Here is a 10,601-nt window from a genome sequence, read left to right on the forward strand (position 1 = left end):
ACCTCTCGTTTGTTAAACTGAACCATGCTTGGTTAGTGCCCTGTTGTCACCATCCTGAGATTCTTCATTTGTAAACAAGGGGTCTGTTCTTTCCATCATGCGCTGCTTCTATATGATGTAGCCTACAGGTTAAAGCGTCTGCCTACAATGCGGGAGACCTGGGTTCGATCCCTGGGTCGGGAAGATCCCCTGGAGAAGGAAATGACAACCCACTCCGGTATTCTTGCCTGGAGGATCCCATGGGCGGTGGGCTACAGTTCACGGGGTCCCAAATAGTTGGACACGACTGAGCGACTTCACTTTCGCTTTCACCCTGATTGTGAGTGTTCACACGTGGTCTGTTTTCTCATTAAATCAAGTGAGAAAAAGACTTGGAATTGTGCCCTATCCACTTTTTAATTACATCTTCCAGCACAGTATGCATCATGTGGGGGATGTTCAGTAAATGTTTGTTGAATGAATAAATGTAGACTGAGAACAAACCTGCCTTTTCAAATTTATAATTCTGAAATTCTAAGAGGTAGCTTGGGATAACAGACAGCCCTGGTTTTGGAATCAGTCACACTGACCTGCCTGTCGGGTCTTTCTCTGCTCTCACCAGCAGTGTGAGTATCCAAAGAATGTATTGTTCAGAGTGGGACGCTTGAGAGTGATGGGAAACCGATAACCAGCCAAGATTCCAGGGAAATGAACTGGCCCCATCCTTGATAAAGCGGGCTCTGGACACCCTACAGCCATGTAGACTTAGTTTTATGCTTGGGAGAGTATCTTAACCTCTGCCTCTCAGCTACTTTGTCTGGAAAATGAATATAATTCCTGCTCTTGAACCATTGCTTTGGTTGGGATGATGGATGGACCAAGAGCATCCAAAATCACAGGGTGCAATCACTGACCTTGGTGATTCTTAATCACCAAGAGAAAAGAGCAAAATGGGTGTGGATGAAGGAGGTTTGTAGACTGTAGAAGGTGTATTTGAGGAGGTCCTTATCTGATGGGCTAAACCAAACTGTCCCTCCTTCACATGTAGTTAAAATGACACCAGCACACGGGGAGGAGCGCAGGCTCTGGCGTCAGCCTTCCAGGGACAAATCCTGGCTCCTCCGGACCCTGACTGGTTTTAGATACAAGTTCAGCTGCCTGCTAATCATGGGCTTTTAAGGTTGGGAAGCCCATTGTGCATCAGTGTCTTTTTCTGAAAGTTGAAGTGGGGATAGTATGACTCTCAGAGGGCTGTTGCAAAGATTACCTATGACAGTGACACCCCCAATGTGGTCTGTGCACTAGTGCCAGTCCGTGAACTGTTTGTAACCAGGTTAGAAGTACGCACAGGAAATTTAAGAAAGCGAGAAACTCAGCCATCAGCTATGGCTGTGACATCCACACTCAGGATGGTGGGATCCTGAACATCCCAGAGACCAGTGTGGGTGTTGCGCTTGCTGGGGGCGGGGCACAGGGCTGAGCTGCACACTAGCAGTGCACAGTGGGTCACTGATCAGGCAGCAATGGACTGAAAATGTGAAATTAAATAAAACTGATACTTAATCCCAGACAGGTGAGAAACACTGCTTTTGAACAATGCTGGATGTGTAATTAGCTTTCAACCAGTACTACCCTCTCCAGCACTACCCTCTTTATTAATTGTTGCCATCTCACTTATGCTTAAAATGAGACCATATGGGCTTTCAAAAGGCCCTACTGTACATTGTCAATATTTGTAATAGCATTAAAAAGTTGGAAATAATTAAATTTCTCTTTACGTTTAGAGGTCCCCCCCCCAATGCAATACTGTGCATGTATTCATACTGATGCTATTCTTGAATCAGCAACATGGTCCTAAAGTTGAAGAAGGTACCTGGAAATACAACAGGCTACTTTACAGCTCTTCAGAGTTTTTTAAACACATAAAAGATTTTATGTGTGAGCTCTTAATTTTCCTTTAAAAACAGAAAGAAGAGGGATTAACTGAGCTTTTGTATTTTATTTTTTTAAATATAAATGTATTTATTTTAATTGGAGGTTAATTACTTTATAATATTGTATTGTTTTTGCCATACATCAACATGAATCCGCCACAGGTATACACGTGTTCCCCATCCTGAACCCCCTTCCCTTCTCCCTTCCCGTACCATCCCTCTAGGTCATCTCAGTGCACCAGCCCGAAGCATCCAGTATCATACATCGAAACTGGACTGGCGATTCGTTTTATATATGATATTATACATGTTTCAATGCCATTCTCCGAAATCATCCCACCCTTTCCCTCTCCCACAGATGTTCTAAGAAATTTTTTTCCCCAAAACTAAAACAGCAATATGTGTTGAAAACTGGGATAAACATATATTTATTTGAATTTAGACCTAAAAAATAACATTACAAGAAGAAATAACATGCCCAGCACTATGAAACCTCCATCTGTACTCCAGACCCATCTGACTTGCCTTAGGAGTCAAACTGGGATTGTGTGTTTGTGTGTGTGTGTGTGTGTATTTTAAGAAGAACCAAGGTTAAGACACACTAAATGCTTTACACAAAGTATACATTGAATGGTTCTGACTAAATTCATTCTTTCACTCAGCAACCATGCTCGCAATTATCCATCCCAATAGGCGGAAGCTTGGGATATTCCAAAATAGTGTTTGATCCAAAATCTAATCATATTTAATTCTGGAGAACATTATGTGAAAAACATTTTTCAAATTACATTTTGCAGACTATCTAGACAAAGAATGAGTCTCCTAGATTTAGTTTATATCACATTAGAAATGTCACGAGTAATGATAAACAGAGGATTGAGGGTTTTAAAACCCTACATTTCACAACAATAAAAATTTTTTAAAATCTGAATTTATATTGATTCCAATAAGACAGAAAATAGGAGAAAGGGAAAGCTCTTTTTCGCAGTAGAATGCCAACTCACAAAACTAAATAGACTGACAGAAAAGTACCATATGGCAGCCATCATTGTCATAAATAATTCAGACAAATTTCATCATTGGCTGAATAGACAGTGAATGTTTGGGGGCTGGGGGAGACACAGCATTTTCATGGACTCAAAATATTTTCTCAGATTAATTCTTTAGGGAAGAATTATATTTTTAAGTTGAAAACTCTGGCAAACACCAGGCTAAGCAAGTAACCAAAATAAACATTACTAATAATGAACCTAATGACACCCTTAGCTTTTTTGTTTGTTTGTTTCTTTTTTTTTTTAATTTTAGTTTTTATTTTTTAAATTTTAAAATCTTTAATTCTTACATGCATTCCCAAACATGAACCCCCCTCCCACCTCCCTCCCCATAACAACTTTCTGGGTCATCCCCATGCACCAGCCCCAAGCATGCTGCATCCTGCGTCAGACATAGACTGGCGATTCAATTCACATGATAGTATACATGTTAGAATGTCATTCTCCCAAATCATCCCACCCTCTCCCTCTCCCTCTGAGTCCAAAAGTCCGTTATACACATCTGTGTCTCTTTCCCTGTCTTGCATACAGGGTCGTCATTGCCATCTTCCTAAATTCCATATATATGTGTTAGTATACTGTATTGGTGTTTTTCTTTCTGGCTGACTTCACTCTGTATAATCGGCTCCAGTTTCATCCATCTCATCAGAACTGATTCAAATGAATTCTTTTTAACGGCTGAGTAATACTCCATTGTGTATATGTACCACAGCTTTCTTATCCATTCATCTGCTGATGGACATCTAGGTTGTTTCCATGTCCTGGCTATTATAAACAGTGCTGCGATGAACATTGGGGTACATGTGTCTCTTTCAATTCTGGTTTCCTCGGTGTGTATGCCCAGAAGTGGGATTGCTGGGTCATAAGGTAGTTCTATTTGCAATTTTTTAAGGAATCTCCACACTGTTCTCCATAGTGGCTGTACTAGTTTGCATTCCCACCAACAGTGTAGGAGGGTTCCCTTTTCTCCACACCCTCTCCAGCATTTATTGCTTGCAGATTTTTGGATCGCAGCCATTCTGACTGGTGTGAAGTGTTTGTTTGTTTCTTTAAAAATTTATTTACATATAGTTGACTTACAATGTGTTAACTTCTGCTGTACAGCAGTGATTCAGTTATAGAGATACATACATTCTATTTCATATAAATTAAATCAGGGTGACAATATACAGCCTTGTCATACTCCTTTCCCAGTTTTGACCCAGGCAGTTGTTCCATGTCCGACTCTAACTGTTGCTTCTTGACCTGCATACAGGTTCCTCAGGAGACAGATAAGGTGGTTTGGGATTCCCATCTCTTTTAAGTTTTCCAGTTTATTGTGGTCCACAGAAAGGCTTTAGCATAGTCAATGAAGCAGAAGTAGATGTTTTCCTGAGCAGAGACCATAAGGTCCCCAGAGCCTGGAAATATACTTCCTGGTCCTTTACAGGAAAACTCCACCCACCCTACTCCAGACTCCTGCTGTTCTAAGCGAGGCCTGTGGACCAGCGTCCTTGGCCTGCCCTGGGAGGCTATTAGAACACGGAATCTTATCTCTAACCCAGACCCACTGACTCAGAATCTCCAGATCCCAGGTGACTCCTGCTCACAGTACAGTCAGAGAAGCGCTGGTTTAGAAGCCCTGCTCCATCATTCTGTGGTCGCACCCTCCCCAGGGGCAGATGGAAAGGACCAGGGGTGGCCACCAGGAGCCCCACCCCCTCCAGGCCGTGCTCTGAGCACCTGGACCCCAAAATCCCTGCTCCCAGAGCCAGTGCCGGCCTCCCTCCCGGTGCCGATGTCCCAGCCCGACAGGAGGTCAAGATTCAGCTCTTTAAGAGGCAGAAGAAGGTGGTCTGGGCTTGGACTTAAAGGCTGGGGGTGCTCTTTCTGAGCAGCAGATTGCTCAGGGCACAAAGAGGCTCAAAGCTAGAGGTGGGAAGAGCAGGGGGAGGGCTGAGGGCTGGGGCGGCCCCTCCTTCTGCTGTCCTGCCTTCTGGCTTGGAGCTCAGTGTCCAAAACCCCAGTCTGCCAGGTTTTAATAGTTAGGAAGGTGTACTTGACAATTTTGATTGACTGATTTATAACGTTTAACTGTTTAAACATATAGTATGGGCTTCATTTGTACTCTTGACTTGGGGCCACAGATGTGAGTGACAGGTCTGTTAAATGCTTCTCAAAGTGTGTTCAGAGGACTCTCTGCATCAAAACCCACTGGGTTGTTGGTTAAAAATTCAAATCCCAGGCCCCGCTATGTGACCTTCTGGATCAGATCTTTGGGAATGGAGCCTAGGAACCTGCATTCTGACCCCTCCTCTGGTGACTCTGATCCACAGCAGAGCTACAGGAGCACGTGTAATGAAAGGGGGAGGGGGCGTGGAGGGGAGCTGCCACGAGTGGTGGGAAGTGTCAGGGGGAGAGAGGCAGGTCCCAGGTCAGAGGTAAGTGCTGACCACCAGCTCACTCCCTTCCTGCTTCTCTCTTGATTCTCCTCACAGCCTGGCCTGATCCCACCCCTGGGAGCTGGCTGCAGGGAAAAGCTACCAGAATGGGACAAGGGTGTCCTCCTGCTGATCGTGGGGCTCTTGGGGACTGCCCTGCAGAAGGAAGGATGTGAGTCAGGGGCAGTAGGAGCAAAGGGGCTGCGAGTGCCTAGAGGGACCTCATGGACCCACCCGGGGAGTCAGGCTGAAGCTGCTGAGCAGGTCTTTGGGCAGGGAGACCTCCTGGTCCTGCGGGACATGGGTGGAGTGGGGACAGACCGTGTGGTCCCATTTGCCTGGGCTCACAGGATGCATCTGTCAGTTAGGAGTCCTATGACATTGATCAAGGTCCTAAAGTGCTGTAAGATGGGGCTTCTAATACCCTCTGAGCTTGCGTTAAAATTAAACATGATAGTCTTTTGTTCAGGCCCGTGACACTGGCAGAACGGGCAAGTGTCACAGTCTTCATACTGCCAGGAATTTCTGTAGCCACCGACAAGCCCAGAAGTGGCATGGTAAGTAGTACAAGAAAGCCCATTTGGATTAGCCCTGAAGCCCAACCCTTTTGGAGATGCTTCTCATGCCAAGAGAATTGTGCTCAAAAAAGTAGGGGTTGAAGCCAAACAACCAAATTCTGCCATCAGGAAATGTGTCAGGGTTCAGCTCATCAAGAATGGCAAAAAGTCACAGCCTTTGTACCCAGTGATGGTTGCTTGGATTCTATTGAGGAAAATGATGACATTCTGGTTGCTGGATTTGGTTGCAAAGGTCATGCTGTTGGTGACGTTCCTGGAGTCCTCTTTAAGGTTGTCAGATTAGCCAGTGTCTCTCTTTTGGCCTTATAAAAGGCAAGAAGGAAAGACCAAGATCATAAATTCTGATGAAGAAAGCATGATAGTAATAAATTTTTATATACCAAAAAAAAAAAATGAAATGTGATAGTTAAGTAAAAACACATCCTGGCACACAGAACAGAATAAGGGGCAGCTGATGTTTACTGGGACTCTCATTACCTTACACCTCTGCACTTCTTGATGCATAGCCACTTGTTACTGGCTGTGCGCAGTCATGTCTGACTCTTTGCAACCCTATGACTGTAGCCTGCTAGACCCCTCTGTTCATGGGATTCTCTAGGCAAGAATACTGGAGTGGGTTGCCGTTTCCTCCTCCAGGCGTCTTCCTAACCCAGACAGGGAACTTGCCTCTCCTGTGTCTCCTGCATTGGCCATTGAGGCTGGGAAGCACCTGTCACTGCCTGATAAGATCAATTTCCTCAATCCCCCAGGGGGCGCATGTGGTAAGGAATCTGCCTGCAACTATAGGAGACCCAAGAGATGCAGGTTTCATTCCTGGGTCAGGAAGATCCCCTGGAAGAGGAAATGTCAACCCACTCCAGTATTCCTGCCTGGGAAATCCCATCCTCTGTCCTTGGGGTCCCCAAAAGTCATCATGACTGAACACACACACCCCTCAGACCCCAGGGACAGGAAGACTCCATTCACAGCCCTGTTACAGACTCGTGCTTGGCCAGTGGCCCGGAGCTCCTTGAGCTTCCCTGCGCAGGAGTGACTTCTGAAATTACTGCTGACCTGCTCATCCTATAAGGTTCCCAGGATTTCCCTCCCAGCAAGCCACACCTTGGGACTCAGGCTCAGGTTTGTGATGAACTAAGGCTGTGGTGGTTTAGTCACTAAGTCATGCCCGACTCTTGTGAATCTAAGGATTGTAGCCTGCTAGGCTCCTTTGTCCATATGGGATTCTTCACGCAAGAATACTGGAATGGATTGTCATTTCCTGCTCTAGGGGATCTTCCTGAACCAGGGATTGAACCTTGTAGCTTCTGTATTGGCAGGGAGATTCTTTACGACCAGAGCCACCAGGGAAGCTCAACTAAGCTGGGCTGGTATGAAACCTCCAAGGACAACTGTGCTATACTGAACATCACCACCAGGGGGCAGAGGAATCCATGTATCCAGGAGAGCAGCGTGGAAAGGCCATGGAAGGAGGAGACAGGAAGACCTCTCAGCGGCAAGAGGTATCACAGGCCCCCACCTCACCCACCTCATCTACACCCTAGACACAGAAGAACACACTCCTGCTCCTACAGAATCACCTGATTTATTTACTCTGTTCCTTGTCCAGATAGAGTCCTTATAGCTTAAACATGGCAAAGGTTTGTGGTTTGTAAAATCACCAGGGGAGCTCTGTAAATCCCAGTGCTGAAGCCTCATCTCAGTTAAATCAGTATCTCGGGAGAGGGAAGGCAGGAGGCAACACTTTTTAAAACACCACAGGTAATTACACCCTGCAGCCAAGAGAGGACCTCTGTTGGAAACAAAAGATCTCATTTCTTCCCAAATGGCAGTAGTTTTCATTGCTAGAAAATGTTTGTCACTCCGTCTTTTCTCTTTGGAACTCCATGGACTATCAGTTTAGTTCAGTTCAGTTGCTCAGTTGTGTCTGACTCTTTGTGACCCCATGAATTGCAGGACGCCAGGCCTCCCTGTCCATCCACCAGAATTCCATGGAATTCTCCATGTAAAAATACTGGAGTGGGTTGCCAGGGGATCTTCTCAATCCAGGGATCAAACCCGGGTCTCCTCCATTGCAGGCAGATTTTTTTTACCATCTGAGTCACCAGGAAAACCAAAGATGGTTTGATTTCTCCCTAGTTTGTTATTGACCCTCCCCAGTCAGACCCAAACGGGGGGCTGGGAGTCCTTTAACCAGGTTTGTGTGTGTGCTTAGTCACTCAGTCATGTCTGACTTTTTGCAACCCCATGGACTGCACCCCTCCAGGTTCCTCTGTCAGTGGGATTTCCCAGGCAAGAATATTGGAGTGGGTTGCCATTTTCAGCTCCAAGGGATCTTCCTGATACAGGGATCAACACAAGTCTCCTGCACTGGCAAGCAGGTTCTTTATTGCTGAGCCACCTGGGAAGCCCCTCTGCCAGGTGTGGCTTGTCCCAATAGAATGTGCTCTAGAGAACACACCCTCTCCTAAAAGCACTCCTGGGACTGCTGTGTGTGATTCTCATCAGCTGGGGGATGGAGGGGTTCTCACAGGACAGGCTCAGCTGTACTGCTCGTGGCTCCAGGTTGTAATGCTGGGTGAGCATCTCTGCACACGGCTCCATTGCCGCCATTTTGAATCATAGAGCTGGGCTCCGCATCTCTGCACTTGGCCCTGGGCCGCCAGCTTGAATCACAGTGCCGGGCGCAGAGACACACGGCCCTCAGAACTGAGGTGACTTTTCACACCAGGGAGTCTTGTCTGAAGGGCCAGGTGTGAGGCTTCTGCACGAGGTGCCCTGTGAGCAAGTGAAACAAGACAGCACAGAGGGAGAGAAAAAAGGTGACACTTTATTTCATTATCCAGATTCTACTTTTACTCCAGGAAATTGTTGATGGGCTTTGTCAGTAACTGTTCCATCACAGCCCAGCCTCCCTGAATATTAAGGGCCCCGCCTTACCTTTAATGGCTGTTTCCTTTGTTACCTGTGGAGATAATCTTGATGAAGAGAAAGAGACGAATTTCTCCCTATGCCTGAAGGTTCAATAGGAAACGTATTGATATAATCAGTTTTGTTTTGTTTTTTTTTTAATGCATAAGGTAACTCCCTCTTGGCTGGGGCTTGATGTTGCACCGGAAATAAGTGGGAGTTCCTGGTGCCCTTCATTTGAGGAAGACAGCCTAGTATTGCTTAAATGGGAAAGGGAAGGATATAGGCATCAGGGTACACATAGAAGCTTGTGTAACCCCATACACAGGTATGGACTTCAAGATGACAGGCTAAGATGGCCTTGTCACTATGGAAACAACGTGTCCATGCTGTTGAGACAGAAAGGAAGAGGGGCATACATATTGAGCAAAACAGGATCCCACAGAAACTGGCTTGAACCAGCTAATCAAGATGGTGTTGACCGTGGTCTGGTCTCTGATCCTGCATTATAACACTAAAAGTTACTCCCCTCTCACCATGGCTGGTGCTGTGATAGTTTGAAGGCTGACCATAGAAGGCTAAAAAGTGATACTGAAGGGGTGGGGGGCATCTGGCTGTTCGCTGCTCAAAAGCCAATACAGAGACGAGGTTGGTGGAAAAGAACTTTATTTTAGTTGCCAGTATATATGAGTCGGGGGAGAGTGGGCAGCTGTTCAAAGGCTGATTGTCCCCACTGTTGATAGTGGACAAGAGCTTTTATAGACAAGGAGAGGGCTATGAGTATAAAGAGCACAGTCAGCGCTGACAGGCTTGAAATTAGTCATTGGTGGTCTGACCAGCATCACCTTGATTGTTTTTAGTACAGCTAAACTGCAGATGATGACTGCAGTCATGAAATTAAAAGACGCTCACTCCTTGGAAGAAAAGTTATGACCAACCTAGATAGCATATTCAAAAGCAGAGACATTACTTTGCTGACTAAGGTCCATCTAGTCAAGGCTATGGTTTTTCCTGTGGTCATGTATGGATGTGAGAGTTGGACTGTGAAGAAGGCTGAGTGCTGAAGAACTGATGCTTTTGAACTGTGGTTTTGGAGAAGACTCTTGAGAGTCCCTTGGACTGCAAGGAGATCCAACCAGTCCATTCTGAAGGAGATCAGCCCTGGGATTTCTTTGGAAGGAATGATGCTGAAGGTGAAACTCCAGTAATTTGGCCACCTCGTGCGAAGAGTTGACTCACTGGAAAAGACTCTGATGCTGGGAGGGATTGAGGGCAGGAGGAGAAGGGGATGACAGAGGATTAGATGGCTGGATGGCATCATGGACTTGATGGACATAAATCTGAGTGAACTCCGGGAGATGGTGATGGACAGGGAGGCCTGGCGTGCTGCGATTCATGGGGTCACAAAGAGTTGGACACGACTGAACTGAGCTGAACTGAATCTTCAGTTTTCTGTGATTGTGGTTTTCAGTCTGTCAAAATTGCCGGGAGAAATATCAATCACCTCAGATACGCAGATGACACCACCCTTATGGCAGAAAGTGAAGAAGAACTAAAGGACCTCTTGATGAACATTAATGAGGAGAGTGAAAAAGTTGGCTTAGAGCTCAACATTCAAAAACTAAGATCACGGCATCCAGTCCCATCAATTCATGGGAAATAGACTGGGAAACAGTGGAAATAGTAACAGATTTTATTTTCTTGGGCTCCAAAGTCACTGCAGATGGTGAC

At 45.9% G+C, this 10,601-nt stretch overlaps 1 protein-coding gene across 1 annotated transcript in view; it reads left to right on the top strand.

Moving 5' to 3' along the window:
* Nucleotides 1-10,601, top strand: part of LOC106991387 (ATP-binding cassette sub-family C member 4-like) — a 589,015-nt gene that overhangs the window by 155,501 nt on the left and 422,913 nt on the right. The window lies entirely within an intron of this gene.

Source organism: Ovis aries, chromosome 10, assembly GCF_016772045.2.
Source record: "Ovis aries strain OAR_USU_Benz2616 breed Rambouillet chromosome 10, ARS-UI_Ramb_v3.0, whole genome shotgun sequence".
Lineage (NCBI taxonomy): Eukaryota > Metazoa > Chordata > Mammalia > Artiodactyla > Bovidae > Ovis > Ovis aries.